The sequence below is a fragment of the Myxine glutinosa genome, chromosome 11 (genome assembly GCF_964187855.1).
Source record: "Myxine glutinosa chromosome 11, kmMyxGlut1.1, whole genome shotgun sequence".
Taxonomy (NCBI): Eukaryota; Metazoa; Chordata; class Myxini; order Myxiniformes; family Myxinidae; genus Myxine; species Myxine glutinosa.
This window is the reverse complement of record NC_136271.1, coordinates 97,909,936-97,932,974: the sequence shown is the minus strand read 5'-3', so window position 1 is coordinate 97,932,974 and position 23,039 is coordinate 97,909,936. Positions and strand designations below refer to the sequence as shown.

At 49.3% G+C, this 23,039-nt stretch overlaps 2 non-coding genes across 2 annotated transcripts; both read right to left on the bottom strand.

Moving 5' to 3' along the window:
* Positions 1-1,457: 1,457 nt before the first annotated feature.
* Positions 1,458-1,529, bottom strand: TRNAW-CCA (transfer RNA tryptophan (anticodon CCA)). Its single transcript has one exon. It is a non-coding gene; the product is annotated as a tRNA-Trp (tRNA).
* A 16,859-nt stretch (positions 1,530-18,388) lies between these two features.
* On the bottom strand, positions 18,389-18,460 carry TRNAW-CCA (transfer RNA tryptophan (anticodon CCA)). The gene has a single exon. It is a non-coding gene; the product is annotated as a tRNA-Trp (tRNA).
* Positions 18,461-23,039: the final 4,579 nt, after the last annotated feature.

Below are 23,039 nucleotides of genomic sequence, written 5' to 3'. Positions count from 1 at the left end.
ATTATAGAGTGTGTAAGGAAAGTTATAAACATTTGATAACACATGAAATCCTATTGCGAGTAAAGTTGGGATAAGTGATGTTGCATTGATGGGTTGACTGACTGCCTGGACGCAACTGAGGTTGTGGATCCACTGATGTACCATCTATTGATGTGGATCCATGATCGAGGTTGTGGATCCGCCGTTTGGAGAGGTCCTGGGCTGAAAGGATCGAAACCCGAGGAAGAACGGTGCCCAGCTGATGATCCATGCAGTCGGGAAACGAGTCAGTTGCTTACGGGTTAAGGTTCTTGCTTTCGGCGGAGAAACTATGTTTGAGGTTTAAAATTTAAATAAAGTTGAATATGGGATGTTGTGAAATAACATCATTTACAACAATCCTTTAAATTATTTAAGTTTAGGAACAACCGATACTGTACAATTAATTAAGTGTGTGTGTGTATGTGTGTGTGTATGTGTGTGTCTGTGAATGAAAGAGAGGGATAGAATTGTGAGGAACAGAAATGAAAAAACGAGATGTGTGTGTGTGTGTGTGTGTGTGTGTGTGTGTGTGTATGTGTGTGTGTGTATGTGTGTGTCTGTGAATGAAAGAGAGGGATAGAATTGTGAGGAACAGAAATGAAAAAACGAGATGTGTGTGTGTGTGTGTGTGTGTGTGTGTGTGTGTGTGTGTGTGTGTGTGTGTGTGTGTGTGTGTGTGTGTGTGTGTGTGTGTGTGTGTGTGTCTGTGAATGAAAGAGAGGGATAGAATTGTGAAGAACAGAAATGAAAAAACGAGATGTGTGTGTGTGTGTGTGTGTGTGTGTGTGTGTGTGTGTGTGTGTGTGTGTGTGTGTGTGTGTGTGTGTGTGTGTGTCAGCACTATTAGGAGCCTCAGCCCAAGTATAAAAAAATGGTGGCAAAACCCCTCAAACAGACAGACATCATTCTTTCCCCAACATCCACCGTCTGATGCATCTCTTCTGCGCAGGTGTTTCACGGGTAGGGGAATTCATCAATGTGGGCGTGCCGTCTGTCAGCATTCGTTCGTGGACGTTAAACATTCTGTGGTGAAGACTCGGCGAGTTATCGCCGGCACCATGACAATCACCAAATCTCGTCCTCACCAGCAGAGGGCATAGCAACAGTGACACAGCAGCACCCTCAGTCAATGACGTCACCCCGTAACCTTGCGCTGCATTTAAACGAGGAGGTCGTGGTGAGGGGACGTTCTGTCATCTGCGCGAGTGATTTGGAGTCTCTTGTGTGACGGGAGAGTTTCGATCCGCCGACCTCGCAGACTCGGAGCGGACACTCTCGCCATGACGGTGTCGAGTCCGGTTTGAAAATATTTAACAAAAATGCAAACTCGGCCTTGTCTGACGGTGAGAGAAGGCGAAAGCACCTTCCATGGTAGAGGCAGAGCACAGATGGATTTCACATCGATTTATATATAATACGTTGTTGTAAAAATTGAATGACCCCGACGTGATTTGAACACGCAACCTTCTGATCTGGAGTCAGACGCGCTACCGTTGCGCCACGAGGCCTCGGTACTCCAAGTAATGATACCTCTTGTTATTTGTATGAATTAATACTCATACTGTGGTAATACCTCTTGTTTTGAAGTCCCTTCGTCAGATCGTCACAGTCGTGGTTTAGTGACGTTTATTAATTTTCATTATTGGAATGTTCTTTGGCGTATTTGGTATGAGTCCTCCAAGGTTCGAATTGCCAACGTCAAAGCAGGGACACCGAGAGGGTGGAAGGGGCGGGGCTTGCTCCACTGGGGGCGAGGCTTGCTCCACTGGGGGCGGGGCTTGCTCCACTGCGGCCGGATCTTCCGCTCGTCACTTCCGGTTTCACATGTCCCGGAAACCCGATTTTGGCCTACCCATTAGCCATTACATACTAAAAGCAAAATGATGCCGCTGCAGTTATCCCTCTCCTAATGTTAATATGGGGGGCGTGTGTGCGTCATGGTGTTCCGCCGACCAAACGTTCCTTGGTTAAAGCAAGAATTACCGCACTGGACACATGACAGCCTGCGATAAAACGCGTGTTCGTGCCGATTGGGAAAGTGTATTTAATGTGTTATTAAAAAACGAGTGTAAAACTCCGTCAAAAATGAGGTGCAGCCTCATGGGCGTGGCAAAGTCTGAAGCCTCGGCCTAGTGTCAGATGTGTTTCTATCTTCTTTATTTATTAGACATCCTAAAGACGTAAATGAACGCTCGTATTACTCTGCGCACATTGCACATCACGTGCAGCAAATTTCACATCCCTGCACCTTGTATTTATTGTTATTTAAAATAAAAACGTTTCTGTACACCGCCCTTGAGGCTCAGTTTACAAGCCATCGTCTACATTTCCAATGTAAGAGGACAAAATTGCTCTTTTATGGAAAATGTTTTTCGAGTTTGTTTTATCCTCAAAAATAGACCGTTGTGAACACACATTCGTGTTAAAAGATTGAACTTTAAAACCTACCCCTATGAAGGGGGACAGACAAACGCACAAACTGTCGTGGTTTATATCATACATTTTTCAATGAAAATCCAAATGGGTAGGGGGGGTGCGCACCATCTGAACCCCCCCCCCCCACCCCCACCCCTGCATCCGCCTATGATGACTCAAACTGAAGGAACAAACAAAAGAATGGACATTGCTTCTCCATGCAAAACGCACAGTAAAAGTCACAGCTATAGACAAGAAATGATCAACAGCAAATTGTACTAATAAATATCGTGCTGTAGTGTGGTGCTGCGCGCACACAACTCGAATGCCAAAGAGGTAGGCCACAACGCGTTTGTTACAACAAAGAGTCTTTATTCCAAAGCTCGTACTGCAGCACTGAGTGGGCCCGAGCTTAGAGCCCGCATATATATCCCGAGGCCACGCCTAGTCCCCGGGCGTGGCCGATCGGTCGATAGGCGGGGCATGCATTCCAGTTCCCCGCCTGGACATTCGCGCCACCTGCTGTTGCGCTGAATTCGTGTCTCTTGTGTCCGCCACACACGCCCCCCCAGAATTCCCGCGCACCTGAAGGGTGAGTTTGCGGGGAAGCCGGATGACCCGGCCGAAACGCCCCCTGGCGATGGGTGCTGGTCTGGGAGGTGGCGGGACAGCGGGGCTGGGGGGTGCCGCGGGTCCGACCGCCGGGGGGCGGCCTCGACGCAGAGGCAGAGCTTCTTGCGGGGGGTGGTCCGGATCGAGGTGGGCCGGCTTGAGGCGGTCCTCGGAGATGCGATCTGGGGCACCGCCGATGTCGATGGTGAAAAATTTGTTCCCGGTCTCCAGCACGCGAAAGGGCCCGTCGTACGGGGGCCATAGCGGTGCCCGGTGGGCGTCGTGCCGGACGAAGACGTACTTCGCCGTGCGAAGCTCCGGGGCGACGTGGGAAGGCGGGCAACCGTGGTGTGCCGTCGGCACCGGGGCGAACCTCCGGGCGGTCTCCTGAAGGGCGGAGCGCTGTTGCGCCGCGGACCAAGGAGCCGTGGAGGTTGGGATAAATTCACCGGTACCCGCAGTGGTTGCCCGAAGACCAGCTCTGCCGAGGACGCGCGCAGGTCGTCCTTGGGCGCCGTCCTGAGGCCCAGCAGGACCCAGGGGAGTCTGTCGACCCAGCCGCCGGCGCGGAGGCTGGCCCGGAGCGCGGCCTTCATTGAGCGATGAAAGCGCTCGCACAGGCCATTGGCCTGGGGGTGGTAGTCCGTGGTGCGGTGCAGTGTCACCCCGAGCCCCTGCGCCACCGCGGCCCAGAGCTCCGAGGAGAACTGGGGGCCGCGGTCGGACGAGATGTCCGAGGGGGCGCCGAACCGGGCAACCCAAGTGGCGATGAAGGCCTGCGCCACATCAGCTGCAGACGTCGCCGCCAATGGGACGGCCTCCGGCCACCGTGTGGTGCGGTCCACCATGGTGAGGAGGTGTGTGAACCCCCGCAAGGGGGGCAGAGGTCCCACCAAGTCGACGTGCACATGGTCGAACCGACGCTCGGGCATTGCAAATGGGGCCAACGGGGCCTGGGTGTGGCGGTGGACCTTTGCGCGCTGGCACGCGAGGCACGTCCTGGCCCAGTCGCAGACGTCCTTCCGGAGACCGTGCCAGACGAACTTCGCCCCGACGAGCTTCTGGGATGCCTTCGTGCCCGGGTGGGACAGGCCGTGGATGGCGTTGAAAACTGGGCGCCGCCAGCCAGCGGGCACGATGGGGCGAGGCCGGCCGAGGGAGACGTCGCATAGGAGGGCCGTGCCCGTGGCGTTGAACGGCACCACGGTGACGCGGAGGCCCGTGACTGCGGTCCGCAAGGCCTGGACGCCGGGGTCGGCGATCTGGTCCTCCGCCATCCGGGCATAGTCGACCCCGAGGTGGACCGCGAGCATGACGGACAGGGAAAGGCAATCCGCCACCGGGTTGTCCTTACCCGCCACGTGACGGGTGTCCGTCGTGTACTCGTACACGGCAGAGAGGTGACGCTGCTGCCGTGCCGACCATGGCTCGGCGACCTTGGCCATCGCGAACACAAGGGGCTTGTGGTCGAAGAAAGCCGTGAACGGGCGGCCCTCCAGCAGATGGCGGAAGTGTCGGACCGCCAGGTGGAGCCCGAGCAGCTCGCGGTCGAAGGTGCTATAGCGGCGTTCGTGCGGGCGAAGCTGCCGGCTAAAAAACGCCAGCGGTTGCCAAGCACCACGCACCCACTGCTCGTGCACCGCGCCCACCGCGTAGTCCGACGCGTCGGTGGTGAGGGCGATCGCTGCATCGGGCGCCGGGTGCGCCAGCATGGTGGCATCGGCCAGGGCCAGCTTTGCGCCCGCAAACGCCGTGGTCATCGGCGCCGACCAGGCGATGTCACCCTTGCCCGGCTTGCCCCGGAGGGCCTCGTGCAAGGGGCGGAGGAGCTGGGCGACGTGGGGCACGAAGCGTTGGTAAAAATTTACCATGCCCAGGAACTCCTGGAGCCCCTTGATCGTGCGGGGCCACGGGAAATCCCTGACCGCCTCCACCTTGGCCGGTAAAGGGACAGCCCCGTGACTGGTGATGCGGTGCTCCAAGAAGTCGATGGTGGCGACGCCGAAACGGCACTTGGCGGGGTTGATGATTAGGCCATGCTGGCCCAGGCGTTCAAAGAGCGTGCGGAGGTGGAGCAGGTGCTCCTCCTGGGACGCGCTCGCGAGCAGGATGTCGTCCAGGTAGACAAACGGGAAAGGTAAGTCACGCAAGACGCTGTCCATAAGCCGTTGGAACGCCTGGGCCGCATTCTTCAACCCGAAAGGCATCCTCAGGAACTCGAAGAGGCCGAAAGGGGTAATGACGGCCGTCTTCGGGATGTCGTCCGGTTGGACGGGGACCTGGTGGTAGCCCCGGATGAGGTCCACCTTGGAAAACACGGTCGTGTTTGCCAACCGGGCGGAAAAGTCCTGGATGTGCGGGACCGGGTAGCGGTCGGGGGTGGTGGCATCATTGAGCCGGCGGTAGTCCCCGCACGGCCGCCATCCTCCGCCGGGCTTCGGCACAATGTGCAGAGGGGAAGCCCAAGCGCTGTTGGAGTGCCGTACAATCCCCAGCCGCTCCAGCGTGGCGAACTATGCTTTCGCCACCGCGAGCTTTGTGGGCTCGAGTCAGCGTGCCCAGGCATAGACCGGCGGCCCGACCGTGGGGATATGGTGCTCCACCCCGTGTTTAACGGCCACCGCTGAGAAGGTGGGCCGTGTGAGGGCCGGGAAACTGGCGAGGAGGCAGGTAAAGTCGTCCGCTGGCGGAAGCGTGCAAACTAAACTCGCCGGGACGGAACCCTCCAGCAAGCCGATTGGCAAGCCGCTCGGTGAGCCGCTCAGCGAACAAGCAAGCGAGCTAAAGGTTTCGGCCTGGACGAGCCGTCTGCGCTTCACGTCGACCAACAACCCATTCGCACATAGGAAGTCCGCACCGAGCTATGCCCTTGGCACGCTGGCGGTCACGAACGACCATTGAAAGCGCTGCCCTCCGAACCGCAGGGAGAGGTAGCGCTTCCCTAATGTGCGGATTGGTGTACCGTTGGCGGCAAGCTGTACTGGAACAGTTGCATTGTTTAAGGACCATTAATCCCCACAAGGATGCCAATAACCAGGAGTCTTTTTGGGGTACCATGTGTCGTGGTGAAGACGATGCTCTGATGATTCCCCGTTGTAACATGTGGTCAAACTCCTGGCGGGCGATACATAATTTCTCGGGTGCGAGTCGGCGAGCGGGAAGTCATGAAGTACTTTCTGAAAAGGGCATGTGGGTGTGGATGGAAGACATGTGATGTTCAACGATGAAACGGTGTATGTTGTACCGAGAACACTGAGCTGTGTCAAGGCATCCGATAAACGGCGATGTTTTGATGTCGACGAGGAGATTGAAATGATGCAATAAATCATTACTTTAGCCAGTATGAGCACGGTGCTCTACACTCATGAGCTTAAGCCAAAAAGGTCACATGGTACTGCCAAACTGGAGTGTTCACGGAAGGCGAGCGGTAGCTTGAGCTTCTTTCACCAGGATCACCCGAAGATGTGTCCGACTGTCGTTGCACAGCATGGAGCACCAGGTCGAGCCACTTAATGTCTGCCATTTCTGATTGTAGATGTGCGATGTGCTGTGGTTTCAGGGTCATATTAGCCATGGCTGGTACAGAATATCGGTCACCGAGAAGCTGCTGTGTATGACGCAGTAGTTGTGTGGGTCTTCAATCTCTGAAATCCTCAGTTGTAAGGACTTGTTGAAAGCGACGATGCTTGGAGGGGTCATGCACTTCATTACCGTGGCCTTCAACATCATGTACGGGTTGTTTGTCAAAGGCTACAGAAAAATGTCTTTCACCTCCATCACATCGCAGAAGTGCTGCCTTTGCGCCACAGTCCCCGAGCACTTGTCTAAAGAAATAATAATCACTCCATACGACTGTAAAGCTTCTGAAGTTTAAGATATTAATTATTACCGCGGTGAACAAGATGAAGGAGGCCGGGGTTGAGTCTCGATGGTGAAGGTGTGCAAGAGTGGGAGGTGAAAGGTGCATGCGTAGTGAAAGCAAAAGAGGGGTGAGAACGAGAGGTAAATAAAAATCCGCATACGAAAACTCAACAAATGACGAAACAATAAATTACGAAATAACTAGATCTCAACTGAGAGTATCTCACTTTTAACTCTGGAACCAAAACTGGAACAATAATTTACATTGTGTAAAAATTAGATGACCCTGACCGCCCTACGTGATTTGAACACACAACCTTCTGATTTGGAGTCAGACACACTACCGTTGGACTCAATACTATTGTAAAGTATTGGGCGTTGAATACATCAATTATAACTGCGGTATTACATCTTGTTTAGAACCCTCTTTGTCAGGTCCGCACAGTCATGGTTGAGTGGCGTTATCTAATTTGTACCAATAAGCAAGGTTTTGGAGTTTGAGTATATTGGAGACTTTGGAATGATCCACCAAGATTCTAACAACTGACTTCCTGGACACACGGCAGAAGAATGGATCAACAGATGAGCCAACGCTTCAACCAGAAGATCATCTTGTCTGCTTTGAAAAAGAAAAATAAATAAATGCAATCTCGTTTCACCGTGATGGTGAGTGAAGGCCAAACCAAGCTTCATGGAGAAGCAACACACACAATAACACCGTGAAGGTCATCACCTGCAGATAACTCCAAAGAAGCTGGAACATCTCGAAAGACCATGACAGCGAGTCGCCCCAAAACTTCCTGGGGGCTCTCACGCCCAGAGTCATGTTACCACACAAAGCAGCCTGAGCACAAGCGGGTATCATGCCAGCAGTCACACAACATATCTTAATAAGTTGGCCGAGCGGAACCAATATGGCGAAACTGATTTTGCAATCCAGAACCCAATTATGCTCATCAATCCACCGTCAGTTGCTTTATGCTGCCAACAAAATGGACAGGATAAGTCAGGCCACAAATTCTCATGAAACAAGGATTTACTTTGACAAGGTGCGTGTTTACAGGTGACGCAACTTACAGTCATATAATATGCACATGCACATGTGCAATTCCCCTCATCCCCCAAGCGAACAATCACACCATCGAATCCTTAATTGTCACTTTTCACTCTTCCTTAATTAGGACACCGTACACGCATCCAATCATAGAAGGGAGAGACGACCAAGGGGGGACTGCATGGACTCAATCTTGTTATCTGCCATGCTTGCAAAATCCCATCCATTGTAAATATGATGGATAATTGCCGAGAGTTGTTCAGCTTTTTTGACAATTCACCGAAGCGACAGAGGTTTTTGGAGGTCATTATCCATGCCCTGTCTCCAGACGCAAAGAAGGTCAAGCTAAAAAACCTGTGCAAGACGAGATGGATCGAAAGGCATACCGCCTTCGAAACAATCTTCGAGCTGTACGAATACATTGTCGTCACTCTCGATGAAATATGTCAACCCACAACTGATGAGAGATTCTATCCGCACAATGAAGAATGGAGCTGGGACACAAATACCAGGACTGCAGCCAATGGTCTATGGCATACGATGGCAAGCTTTGGCCATATTGTCAACTTCGTGTGTGCAAAGGTACTGCTGGAACCTATGCGACCACTGGTTACATCGCTACAAGGTAGACTGATGGAGGTGTACTTCGGGTTTCAGAAGATCGAAGAGGTAAACCTTTCGTATGTGGACATCCGAAAAGGGATCGATGAGTGGTTTCAGCATATGTACGTGGAAGTACTAGCTGTAGCTGAAAAAGTTGGGTCTACTGAGCAATGGCCAAGAGTATGCGGTCGACAAACACAACGAAAAAACTGCCCATCTGAGTCCGTAGCCGAATATTGGAAGAGGACTGTAGCGATACCATTCCTTGACGTGATATGTAGTGAGATGAAATCTCGGTTCAGTCAGGATAAAAGGGCGCATTATGAGCTTTGTGCTCTCATTCCTGAGGTAATCGTGAAACAGAGCACTGCCGAAGTGAAGGAGCTGGGTCAATGCCTTCTGGTGAAGTGGAACCACGTCATGCCGCTGCCATCAGCCTTTCAAAGTGAGCTGCAGAGGTGGATGAATTACTGGAAGCGGCAGTTGCCTATCTCCGCAAGCTCAGTAACCAGCCTTTTGACCTTCCATGCTGACGCCACCTTCTTTCCAAACCTACGAGAACTACTGAAGATTCTAGCTGTGCTGCCAGTGGGAAGCGTGGAGGCAGAGAGGTCGTTCTCGTGTTTAAGGCGTATCCACAACTGGCTCCGAAATACGATGGCAACGGAGAAGCTGAGCGACTTGGCAGTAATCGCTATGCATGGACACGAGGTGCCAATCTCAAAGGCGGACATCTGCAAAGGATACATGGATCTACACCCTCGTCGAATGATGGCATCGTCGTTGTTTGATGACCGTGATGGTGATTAATTCTATGCATGAAAATGCCGGTGACAGTCACATTTATCATGTTTGATACTGCTCACATTCATGTTCATTGTTTCTGATCAGTCAAGTAATATTGTAAGTTGGCCAGCGATTACTGATAGTCGGAATAAATTCTTCATCCCAATACCGGGGCACTGTTTTGGTCAATCTTATTTCTTCATATTTTACGAAAATGTAAGTCATTGATGAAAAATTAAAATCCCTACCTAAAACGTCATACTCTAGGAGTCCAACAGTGAGGCAGATTTGTTTCACAGAATGCAGGAAATTGCATTTCAGAACAAGCAAAATTGAAAATTTCCATGCCCCCCCCCCGGGCCCCCCTAGCGGGCTCGGCCCCATTGGGGCCTCGAGGAAGTCACCCCCCTGCAGAAAATCCTAGATCCGCCACTGGATGCTTTCATTGAGACGGAAGTGTTTGGTAAACTGACCTTGAACTCAGTCTGAGAAGGTAGTCATTACGTTCGCTCCTTCCACGGAATAATGATGGTTTCAGATCGGATCAGCTCGTTGGCATGGGAGGCATTTTGGCAGTGGTTGGCGCAGCATGGTCGCAAGGTCAATGATGATATGATGAAATGCGCGCATGAGGTGCAGAAGGCTCTCTGTGAGAAGAAAAGGTCAGTTAAGAAGTTTGCAGAGCTTGTTGATCAATCTTCAGAGCTTCAAGAACAATTTGAGTACTTTCTCAATGAGTGTTGTGCAAAGTCTGAGATGTGCCAATACCTGCAATTGTTTCAACACATTATACATGTATATCTCACATGTTAATACATTTTGAATTGCAAGGCTGAAGTGAAATTAACAGTTTGAGAATTGATGAAATAGAAAATGCCCTTTCTTAAAACAGAAAATAACAGGCTCTAGTTTCCCTATAGCCAATATTAATAGGCATAAAAAAAAAAAACCCACCTTTAGAGGCCATTTTTCCCCGCAAGCAGGGGTTGGCCTTTTTCGGGAACCGTGGTTGTTGTTGTTTTTCGGTCCCCTTTTTGAAGCAATGCTTTATGGCCGGATGCCCTTCCTGACGCCAACCCTTTTTGCCGCCTTTAACGACAAGCAGGGAATTACCAGTGAACTGGTACTCAATTTGCCGACCTCAGAAGGATGACAGGCTGAGTCAACCCCCCTGGCATTAATTCAGCGATTGACCGGGATTCGAACCCAGGATCCTAGGATCCTAAGCCGGCAACCTAGCCGCTAGCCCAACACCAGGGATCTATTGGTCCAAGCAGTCCAATATTAATAGGCATGAAATACTATAAACCTACACAACAGACACTAAAATCGTAAGCCATCATCGTTTCTATCAAAAGTTATATATTGTTGCGGATCTCGGATTACGGCGCTCCCCTTACCGAGGGGGGGTTAATCCCCTCGTCTATTAAGCTGGCTGTCCGAGTCCAAGAAGATATCGCGCTCCTTTTCGGGGTTGAGATTGACCAGGGTGACTGGTCAATGGGTTCCCAGATACCTTCGCCAACCTCTCCGCAAAGCAGGACGATACTTCTGCTCAAGCCACGGAGAAGATGGAAGATTGCCGAGCGGTTTAGCAATCCGAAGCTCGAGCCGTTAGCGGCAGTCTAAACCTGATCATAGCGGTTCCTATATCGTGCCACCGATATTCAATTGGGGACAGGATGCAAGCGATCGGATGAGAGGAACCAAAGTAAAGCAAGAACAAATATCATTTATTAATTATGTTCAAGAAACCCGAAGAGGAAATGAAAGAAGGGAATATACAAGAAGAAGAAGAAGCAGTGACACAGGGCAGCCTTAAACAGTCTTATATTATCACACGCCCAGGACAGTACAAACACACTTACACGAATGGGGTGGTGGTGGTGGGAAGGAAGAGAAGGGTCCAAGCAGATGGTTCCAGGCTCCGGGTCCGCTGTGAAGAATGACAGGCAGCTTCGCGTGTCGTTGGCGCACGACCGGACCTTACATATTCGAGGGGCGGGGATGCTGCGTGTGTATAGCATGCCGAATGCTCTCAAACCAAACGGCAGTTCGTATCAAACGATGGTTCCAAGCGATCCTCTGCGCAGTGTTCTTATCATCCGCCGTCTCTGCGCTGTTCTCTCAATCGCCACAGTCCCCTGCGCAGTTCTTCATCAATGGCCTCCCCTCATGCATCTCTCGAGAGGGCTTGGCGCTTGCGCTTTTATAACCTGCTTAGAAATCAAGCCGCGCTTCCTCGAGCCACGCCTATTAACGAGCTCACCTCAGCCCTGGTTGGCTGGTGGGGGCTTACCGGCCACGCCCTGGTGGTGAGTGGACGTGGCCACACCTCGTTCTTGCCACCCCGCCCCCTTCTTCTCCAAGCCTGACCTCGTGTTCAATGGCGGCTGAGCCAGGCAGCGAACGCTACTGGCAAGCCCAGGAACACAATTTGGAGGAAGGCTACGCCGCAATATGAATTGACTCTTATTTAATTAATACAACGCAGATTCAACTATTGGGAACAGATCCTTACCTGAAACACATACTAATGAAATAACTGAAGGAGAAGCCTATGGTGTGCCACATGTTGCTCATGGCCTAACTAGGGTGCGACCTTGGATCTTTACACCAAAAAAAATGGGAGTATTTACCGGGGATTATTTACAAAGGAATACTACAGATATTTACAAAGTGGAGGGTTCTAAAAACCGCAACACAGCACCCTCATTTCCTCCAGGGCCGTGCTGGCCCGACAGAACTTTAACTTAGTGTGACACTCAGGTGTGGTAACCCTCTACTATTAGCTTCACCCTGAGTGCGACATTTTTAAAACAACTAAGTATGTCCCGCCTGCTGCATTGCATTCTGTCTAACTGAATCACGCCCACAGGATAACCGAATCACGGAATTAATTCTCAAACGACACATTGACAGTGGGGAGCATTATTTACAAAGACACTATTTGGTATTTACAACGCGAACCCAGGACCTGTCTTTTGGGAAACAAAAGAAGATGTTTTGAAAAGAGGAAAGGCATGCACTGCACTGCACCAATACCACCAGCACCAATAAGCACCAAAATGCACAAAAGCACCAAAAGCACCATCCGGTGCACAGTCATACATTTCAAGAATAATGATGCCTTGCGACGTCTTCTCTGCTGGGCCGATGGTTCTGGACGACTTCCTTGCTTGCGGCCTATTTAATCATAAACAAAAAGGGCACAAAACACGTCCACTTTTGAATTATGACCAGCAGGGGCCAACTAAGGGTGGTCCACCTGCATGGCTTAGGTGCCACCTTTACCGTGGTCCGCAAGCAAGATCTCCCTGGCCACAATGGCCGGTCCCCAGCAGAGGTGCCAGGCCCCAAAATGTGGGGTCCATGAATGTGGTGCTCGGCCACAGACATGTGGTCCATATGGTGGTGCTCAGCCACAACAACGTGCGGTCCATAAGTGTGGTACCGGTCCAGGCAGGCAGCAGCGAGGGTGCGGGCACACAACTGCGGACACCTGCGCACTTTCCCCTCGGCACACAAAGACCATGGTCCATGAGTGGGGAAGGAAGACAAAGCAGGGTTAGCGGGGTGCAAGGGCACAAGAGTACACATCATCACAAGGTAATGCAGAGGTGAGGTGCGCAGGAGAGCGAGCCAAGAAAGCTCGTCCCTACCGTACGTCTCCCGTCCCCCCCCCCCCCTGTCACCTAATCTACCCTTGCCCCTTACCCCGTATTTACACAATTTTACAAATTCATCGCTACGTCTTGTCTTCCCCCTATCTCCCCTAATCCAAATTCATCAACAATCCCAATTTCTCATTAATCCCTCTATGCCAAATTTACCATCAATCCCTCATAAGGAGGAAGAGATGGAACAATGAGCACAATGTCACCCCCACATCATGATGCGTCTTACATCCCAGACATTTGCAAAAAACCGGTGGTGTGGAGTCCTGTCACCCTGGTGAGTGGATGAGGATGGTGCGAAGAGATTTTCTCCTATCTACCTTCTAAATTACATTAACACTCTTTTACTTTACGCGGGTACTTTCCCTGCCAAACCATTGGCCATCTTACACTATGTGGTTCTAAGAACCGAACTCCCATTGACCAAACTGTGGTGCTCACCAATTTGGGGTCTCACTCCCCCGATTCTACTCCCTGTGCCCTCGCACAATTTCAAGGCTGGGTCGCGTGGCACTCCCAGCAGGTCCGCTCACCTGCACACCTCCGCCACTGTAGTTGTCTCCCGAGCTTACCTGCTCCTTACCCTAACCTACCTGGGGAAGGCCCTCTGGCGATCTCACCCCCTACCACCCACCCTGGCGTCGGGCTACCCGGGTCCGTCCTCCGGATCCTCGGGCCCCATTGAACTCTACTGGCTCCCAGAGCCTACCTGCGGCCTCACCTGGCCGACATACTAACAGTGGCGGAGTGCCCATTCAATCACACTCACTAACAGGCCACACACCCAGCCAATCTCGTTCCACTAATGCACCCATCCAAGCAGTACTCTGCGACTCTCGCACCACAGATGCCAATATCCAACCACAATTTACCTACTCCCTCTACCTACTTTTAAACTACCCTCCCCGGGTACTCGTGAAGGGGTCCATCTTCCCCATCCACCCTTTCGCACCAACCACTCCACTCCACGTATTCCACTCCACTCACTCCACACCATCCATTCCATACTCCATTTATTCCAGGCCATCTATTTCATGCAACCATTCTCCATTCACCTGCACTTCACTTGCACACCTGGTGCCCACACACCTGGTGGCACTTGCACACCTGGTGGCACCTGCACACCTGGTGGCACTTGCACCCTCCTTCCCTCCAGGACCATTCACTCAATACAATACACTCAATTCAATGCACAATCACACCTTTCACAATACTCTGCTCAATCACTTCCTACACACACTGCATCATCTGATCTACCTGGTTTTCCCTCTAACTTAGTGCTTCCTGTCTCCCCTTATACTATTGCACATCCCACGTCGTTATCATCTAAACTAATCTACCTACGTCCCCTACTACAGGTATCATGTCGCTACTTAAATCTCATGTCACCTATGGTCATCTTTCTAAATCCATATACATTATCCAAACCCTCCCTGGCTTGGTTTTCACTGCCATACCCCATAAAACTATAGCTCCTTTGCCCCCACTAGGATGTGAGGGATGGTAAATTTACCATCCCTCCACATCGGGAATCTCTCACTATCGCTAATCAGTCCACTTCACTCAGAGCCTCGGTGCGTCATTACATTTTCACAGCTCGGCTTCGAAAAGCCAAGCAATGAATATGGGTGGTTTGGTCTCCTGCAGGTTGGGTCCGTCCGGCACTCGATTCAGGGGAGGAGGTTTCATCGGGCCAAGGCTCCAATCACCATCCCGGCGCGGGGCCTTGCGCTCCCAAGCGTGATGGCCTAGCCTTGCCCGGGTGGAGCGCCGCCACCACAAGGGGCGCCGCTCCGACCCCTCCTCCTTCCTCTCTAACCGGGCCGCCCGCTTTGCCTGGCAAAGTGCGGACTCGACCGTGTAGTGCGGGGCCCGGCCCGAATCGTGCACGACGCTCCGAGCAGGAGCGACGCAACACCGATCCCCGCCGGCTCCCGCGGCACACACCGCCCGGCACGGACCGGGAGCTCGCGTCGGCTAAACGTCGGTCTGAACGCTGTCCCGGTTAACGTCGATGCTTTCCTTACATGCTCGCACCACGCATTCCTTTTTACATTCTCATTCGCACACCAAGTCATCCTCACGCACTCCGCACATACTGTCACTGCACTCTCTCTCCGTGCACACTCTTTCATCACACACTCCGTTCCACACCTCTCCTCCGTTACGTCCTCCATAACACTCGTGGGTGTGCGCTCTTGCACATACCCACTCATGCGCTCCAATGTGCCCTCCCGCACACGCGCCACAACCAACTCAGGTGTGCGTTCTCGCACACCCGCCACAACCAACTCAACCTCCGTGTCACACTCACCCTCACACATACACTCCCTTGTGCATTCTCCCTCGCTCTTGGTAACACACTCACGCTCCGACGCCATTCGTACACGCGCGCCATTGCCATCCATAACGCGCACCACGGACCTTTTACGAGCGCCAGGGTTACGCCTGCATCCCAAGCGCGCAAAAATTATTTTCGCGACAAACACCTTGCCGAAAAATCTCTTAGCCCCATACACAGCCCGACTCACCTTCGGGGTTCTTCCTCTTCGCTCCACACGCACCTGCAAATCTTTATAAGGATTAAGGACGGCATCATGATGCGAGCACGGACTTTGCACATTATCCATTTCTCCCTGCCGCGAGTGCTTTCCTAAGTCCGGCGTCTCTTCCAACCCAATTTCCACGATTCCTAATTCTTTAGTTTCTTTTTCCATTTGACTTAATTCTTTTTCCGCCGCTGCACATGAATTTGCCCTGTCCATTTCGGTGGCCGTCGGGTTTTTCACACCCCGAGTCGCAATTTCTATCCCGGTCCACCCGGCTGTGCTTTGCTCAACGTCGCTTTCTCCGCGCTTCTCACACTGCGCTGCCTCATCGTGTACAAATGTGCTTTTCCCGCCCGACCTGTGGTTAACCTCCCTTTCACACTCCCTTGCTTCATACCGGGCTTTGTCCCTCGCTAGCCCCTCATTAATTTCTCGGGCTTGGCCATTTATGCCCTCCAATTTGCTTCAGAATCCCTCCAATTTGCTTCCTAGCCCCCCAAATTTGGCTTCTATGCCCCCAATTTGGCTTCCCAATTGTTCACTGGTACCCCTTGCTTCGTCCCTCATTGCATCCATCTTACTCCGCGACTCTACCATATAGACCCTCATTTGTGCCATGAAGGTGTCCAGATAGGATTGCATATCCATAACCCCCATTTGCGCAGCAGGCGTGGCCCTCGCCGCCATGTGCGAGGCACCGCCATTTTGTGTGCCTGCAACCCCCTCTACCGCATCCTCTTCGACCTCCTCTTCCATTACCCCCACCTCTTCCCTGGGGTCCTGGGTTGCCTCTAACTCTTCCTCTATCTCCCCTACCGGCATCCGACCGCCTTGATCATACATGGCACGATTATAATTTGGATATTATAATAAAATTTCGGCCGCTCGTAATTTTGACCAAATATTTTTTTAGATGTCATAAAAAATTTGGTTCGGGTCCTATCCCACTCCCTGACACCAATTGTTGTGGCCAATAGCACAATTGGTGTCCAAAATTTGGTCTAAATAAATTTAGTCCCAGGTTCTAAATCCCAACTCCTGACTACCAATTGTTGCGGATCTCGGATTACGGCGCTCCCCTTACCGAGGGGGGGTTAATCCCCTCGTCTATTAAGCTGGCCGTCTGAGTCCTAGAAGATATCGCGCTCCTTTGCGGGGTTGAGATTGACCAGGGTGACTGGTCAATGGGTTCCCAGATACCTTCGCCAACCTCTCCGCAAAGCAGGACGATACTTCTGCTCAAGCCACGGACAAGATGGAAGATTGCCGAACGGTGAAGCAATCCGAAGCTCGAGCCGTTAGCGGCAGTCTAAACCCGATCATAGCGGTTCCTATATCGTGCCACCGATATTCAATTGGGGACAGGACGCAAGCGATCGGATGAGAGGAACCAAAGTAAAGCAAGAACAAATATCATTTATTAATTATGTACAAGAAACCCGAAGAGGAAATGAAAGAAGGGAATATACAAGAAGAAGAAGAAGCAGTGACATAGGGCAGCCTTAAACAGTCTTATATTATCACACGCCCAGGACAGTACAAACACATTTACACGAATGGGGTGGTGGTGGTGGGAGGAAAGAGAAGAGTCCAAGCAGATAGTTCCAGGCTCCGGATCCGCCGCGAAGAATGGCAGGCAGCTTCGCGTGTCGTTGGCGCACGGCCGGACCTTACATATGCGAGGGGCGGGGATGCTGCATGCGTATAGCGTGCCGAACGCTCTCAAACCAAATGATAGTTCGTATCAAACGATGGTTCCAAGCGATCCTCTGCGCAGTGTTCTTATCATCCACCGTCTCTCCGCTGTTCTCTCAAGCGCCACGGTCCCCTGCGCAGTTCTTCATCAATGGCCTCCCTTCGCGCATCTCTCGAGAGGGCTTGGCGCTTGCGCTTTTATAACCCGCTTAGAAATCAAGCCGCGCTTCCTCAAGCCACGCCTATTAACGAGCTCACCTCAGCCCTGGTTGGCTGGTGGGGGCTTACCGGCCACGTCCTGGTGGTGAGTTGACGTGGCCACACCTCGTTCTTGCCGCCCCGCCCCCTTCTTCTCCAAGCCTGGCCTCGTGTACAATGGCGGCTGAGCCAGGCAGCGAACGCTACTGGCAATCCCAGGAACACAATTTGGAGGAAGGCTATGCCACAATATGAATTGACAAGGGGGCCTACTCTTATTTAATTAATACAACGCAGATTCAACTATTGGGAACAGATCCTTACCTGAAACACATACTAATGAAATAACTAAAGGAGAAGCCCATGGTGTGCTCCGTGTTGCTCGTGGCCTAACTAGGGTGCGACCTTTGATCTTTACACCCCCAAAAATGGGAGTATTTACAGGGGATTATTTATAAGGGAATATTACAGATATTTACAAAGTGGAGGGTTCTAAAAACCGCAACAATATATTTTCATGATTAATGGACTTCATGTAGCGGCCATCTAGGATTTTAATGACTAGGCAACATCTGAAAATATTTTTTAACAGAACCACTGTGTCGGGCATACCTGAAAACCCCATAATATACACCAAAACCATCCATCTACTATGTTCCTTTCAAAACTTATAGGCATTTCTTGTTTGGCACAGGCCCCGTGGTGGCCATTTTCCAGCTTCGGCTGCAAAATTCAGGAATTCCACCAAGTAGATTCCTGAAGCCAGGGTAATCCCATACCCAAATCAACTGTCAAAGTCTATGCCTTCTGAGATGCATACAGGTTTCTATGCCAGGGCCAGGACGACTGAGAGTATCTCACTTTTAATCCCTCGGAACCAAAACTGGAGCAATACTTTACATTGTGTAAAAAGTGAATGACCCCGACGTGATTTGAACACGCAACCTTCTGATCTGGAGTCAGATGCGCTACCGTTGCGCCACGAGGCCTAGGTTGCTCAACATCTTATTATAATGGAGCAAACATATATGGTTATGTCGATATGTCGCGATGTTTGTCGCCATGTTCACATGCGATGCAAACGTCTTCTTCTTCTGAAAATAAAATTACGACACTCTTAATTAACCCTCTTCATTGCGTAAAGACTGCTGAGACCCCTCAGACCTTTGACGACCCTTTAATTCCCTCAATACACTTCAGACCACCAAGACCCCTGAAGACCCAAAATACCATGAAGACTCCCAAAGACCCCAAAGACCCAAAATACCATTCAAGGCCCTGAGGCTCAAAAAGACAGTGAATACCCAAAAACCCAAAAGACACCAAATACCCTGAATACCCAAAAACCCAAAAGACCCCAAAGACCCAAAAGACCCCAAAGACCCAAAACACCCTGAAGACTCAAAACACCCCGAAGACCCAAAACACACCGAAGACCCAAAATACACCGAAGACCCAAAACACCCTGAAGACCCAAAACACCCAGAAGAACCAAAACACCAGGAATACCCAAAACACCCCGAAGACCAAAAACACCCCAAACACCCAAAACACCATGAAGACCCAAAACACCCCGAACACCCAAAGCACCCCGAAGACCAAAAAAAACCCCCGAAGACCCAAAACACCACGAAGACTCAAAACAAAACAAAAAACACCACGAAGACCGAAAACACCCAGAAACCCAAAACACCCGAAGACCCAAAAGACCCCGAAGACCAAAAAGACCCCGAAGACCCAAACTACCCCAAAAACCCACAAGACACCAAAGACCCAAAAGACCCAAAACACCTCAAAGACCCAAAATACACTTAAAGGCCCAGAGGATCCAAAAATACCATGAAGACCCAAATGGCCCTGGAGACCCAAAACACCATGAAGACCCAAATGACACCAAAATGGTCAAAGATGCCTTCCCCTGTGAAACCACGTGTGGTGAGGCGCGCTGAGCGCGCCGAGTCACGCTAGTAATAACAATGTCTCAATACTACTGTGGTAGAATTTCGTGTATGACTCGCAGGACTCCAATGACCGGACTCAGGTTTACCAAAAGGTCTGGTTTATTATTCACTTCATTCCATTTACCAAATAATACCGCATTATTCAATGGCTGAGATTAACTCTTTTCCATGGTCCTTTTCGTTCGGCTGATGTTCTTCCGCAGCGCCGTACTCGTTCATTCCATCGTTCCGTCGGGCAGGGCTTTCTGAGGACAAGTGTACTTTACTCAACGTTTGCTCTCGTTATATCGCCAAACTGGACTTAATCTCCTCTCCGCTAATGTCCCGAGGTCATGCATCGCACCGAGTCCTGGCATCAGCTTGCTCCCCCCTGCTGTGATTTCCATTTACACAGCAGGGGGGGGTGCTCTAGCCTGGGGCCTTGACCAGGTGGTTCAAGAGATTACATTGTTCATACACATAAAATGTATCTGCTTTGTTACCAGGTTAATTAATAAGTTACCAGGGCCAATCAATATGTTACACTGAGTTACACTTCCACAATTCCCTCATCTTTTTGTTTTTGTTTATATTAACCATTAATCTAAACATCAATATAAGTAAACAATCAATCACTACTAGTAAACATCATTACAAGTATAAGTAAATTAATCAATCACTTTGGTAATCAAATTCCCTTAGGCATACACCGTCATCCTGCAAGAATCACAAAACATTTCGTTGGTCATTGACTTCTTCCATATCGTTCAATCTATTGCATTTGCATCACAAATATATTTTCAAAACAACACTTCACCATCACCAAGATACAACAATTTCACTTCATTTTCAAGTTTTGTACAGCATCTGCACCATCTGGCAAAAACGTTTGCCTCCACACAAATGTTGACTTTGTTTGAAAGGAAGGGCTGATCACTTGTGTTTGAATCCAGGTATGAAGCATTTTCTCCTAATATCTTCATAGCTCCTGCACTACTTCGTGTAGGATTTCGCTGTTGTGGTAACACTGCGGAGTCATAGACTGACCCTTCTCTCCATGTAGCATTCTTGCCACTTTTTTGCTGTGAACCATAATGATTCCTTGAACAAGGCCTTCACCCAGTTGTAGTCGACTTGCCTCCTCCCTCATTGTGGGTGGGCAGCAAGTATTGGTGTGACGTTGATTGGCCAGCAAGATGTGGAACAGGGATGCCGGATGCATCCACACTGATGTTGGGACCATGGTGTTCAGGTCATTCATGGTCCTTACCAGGAGCAACCAGCAGAATCGTGCACAGCTGTTGTGACAAGGGCACAGCCGTTTTTGCAGCTCCATGCTGGTTCCCCGGACGTTGGTGAAGTAATAACATATGTCCCCGCATTTCACAGAGGTTGCAGGTAAAATGTCGTTGTCCTGCAACTTCTGATGTGGTGAATGTTCGAAGTCTTCGAACAAGAGTAAGTGATCGCCTTTCTTTCATTTGTTGCAGTGTGATCCAGGCAAATGGTCACATAAATTTCCTTGGTGAAGGTAAGCATTCATCTCCAAGTTACACGGGAGAATGTCTTCATCATTCTTTGAGAAAGAGGGTGTATGCCACGATTAACTTCATTTTTTTTTAGCCACAAATTTTCTTTCTCGAACTTCTTCCCAATTCCGTTAGCAATCCCTCCAAAATGTGATCTCGTCTTATCTTTACGCTCAGTCATATCTGAATCTGCTTTCCGCACACACTGAATCAGATAGGGTACATCTTACCATGAAATCAGCATAATCATGTATATCTTCCGACAGTTTCACATTCAACAATTTGTTGTTTTTCCTTAACTCAAAAAGTTATATTCATTTATATGCGTCACACAAATAATATTCAATCAGGTATGTATTTTATTACTAAACTAAGAATAGCATTGTATATGATTACAATCACAAACGGGAATACCTAATTCCCAACAACAATTTTCCCAAACCAACAAATTAAGCATAATGTATTATTACCATAATTCCTCTCCACTTTTTCTTTCCCTCTTTTTTTTTTTTTTTTTTTTTTTTTTTTTTAACAGTGTGTCACTCGTGGTGATATGAGTTCATTGATATTGTAATTGACACAACTCATAACATTGTCGTTATGCCATTATCTTAATTCTACTGTTTATGTCGCCATAAAAGTCTTCCTTTTCTGGTTCCACATTTCTTTCCTCATTTGTCACTTCATGTATTATCATCGTGTTGTTGGTTACCTTATTCAAACACACCGTCACTAAGGCTTTCAAGCAAGCCACCACTAAAACAATTGCCAATATAACTACTAAACCAACAAACAAGTCTGCTACTCCTTGTATATATTCATATCTATGACATAGTTATATGTCGATGACATTTAACATTATATACCAAACTAACAAGCTTCCTAAAAGGTAAATAAAGAAAATCCCTTAATATGTAACATAATCAGATTATTTGTCTTACCCTGATCCCCCTATCTCCCGGGGTTGAACTCAATCCCCTGATCATGAGTGTAGTTGTGATACATTTTTTCACTCATGCTGTATTAATATCAGCAGGTAATTGTATGTCATGTAGGCAAATAAATGTCACTATTCCAAGTAGGAATATCACATGTTGAAAATGTAATGTTTATCAATGCAAGGGGTGTTAAATGTAATTCAAATGACTGTAAATCATGACTATCATTTTTCTACCACTGAATGTTCTGCTGGGCTGCTAGGTGCAGCCTCATTTTCTGTGGGATCGTCCACCTTAGCCCCATGTGCTTGCCTGCAATGAGAGGCATGAATCCAACTTTCTATTTTGGGTCCATATTTGTTTCTATTCTTATCAATCTCCTATGGTTTATCAATTCGTTCCAAGATACCGCAACCAAAGGTTTTAACCAAAGCTCTACCAAACTATTTCCAATTTGAACAAAAATGCCAGTGAAACAATGATTCGAAGGATTAACTTCAAGGGGTCAATAAATTTATTCTATAGCCAGATCTAATTTTCCCATCCAATAGTTTGCCTTGCCACATGTCATATTATAACACCTTAATAAACCTTCGAAAAAATGTTTCCCATCTCAACAAATTTCCTTTTTTACAAATAGCCATGTGTAACTTACGTATTTAACTACAATTTCCTCTCAATTTGTTTGGCCTAACTGGCCGTAAAAGTGGCTGCCAGCATGCAGTACCGTTTTTATCTACCAAGGAAGTGTTCCACACAAGACCTCTACCAAAATGTTGTTTGTAAAAACAAATCTGGGATTTCTGATTACATGGATGCACACTCTCAGGACATTTTCAGGCTGCTGTTAACAATCCACTACGATGACTTAATTCCTTTACCCACAATCAAATAATTAGTACAAATTGAGGATATTATCCCTATCACATTCTTTTATAGATTCATTATGTTGGATCTAATTTTTTCCAATAATTTTCCACTGCTGTAAGGCGGAACAATAGCTCTCATAAGTCTTAGTAATATCGTACTTAATTTGCCCAGCAGAGAATAATTTATTTACTATCCTTTCTCATCTGTTAACCAGTGACTTTGTTTAAACTCCAGAACTGAAAAACCCACAATAGTTCAAACCAGCAAAATTTTCTTTACTCTTTTCCCATA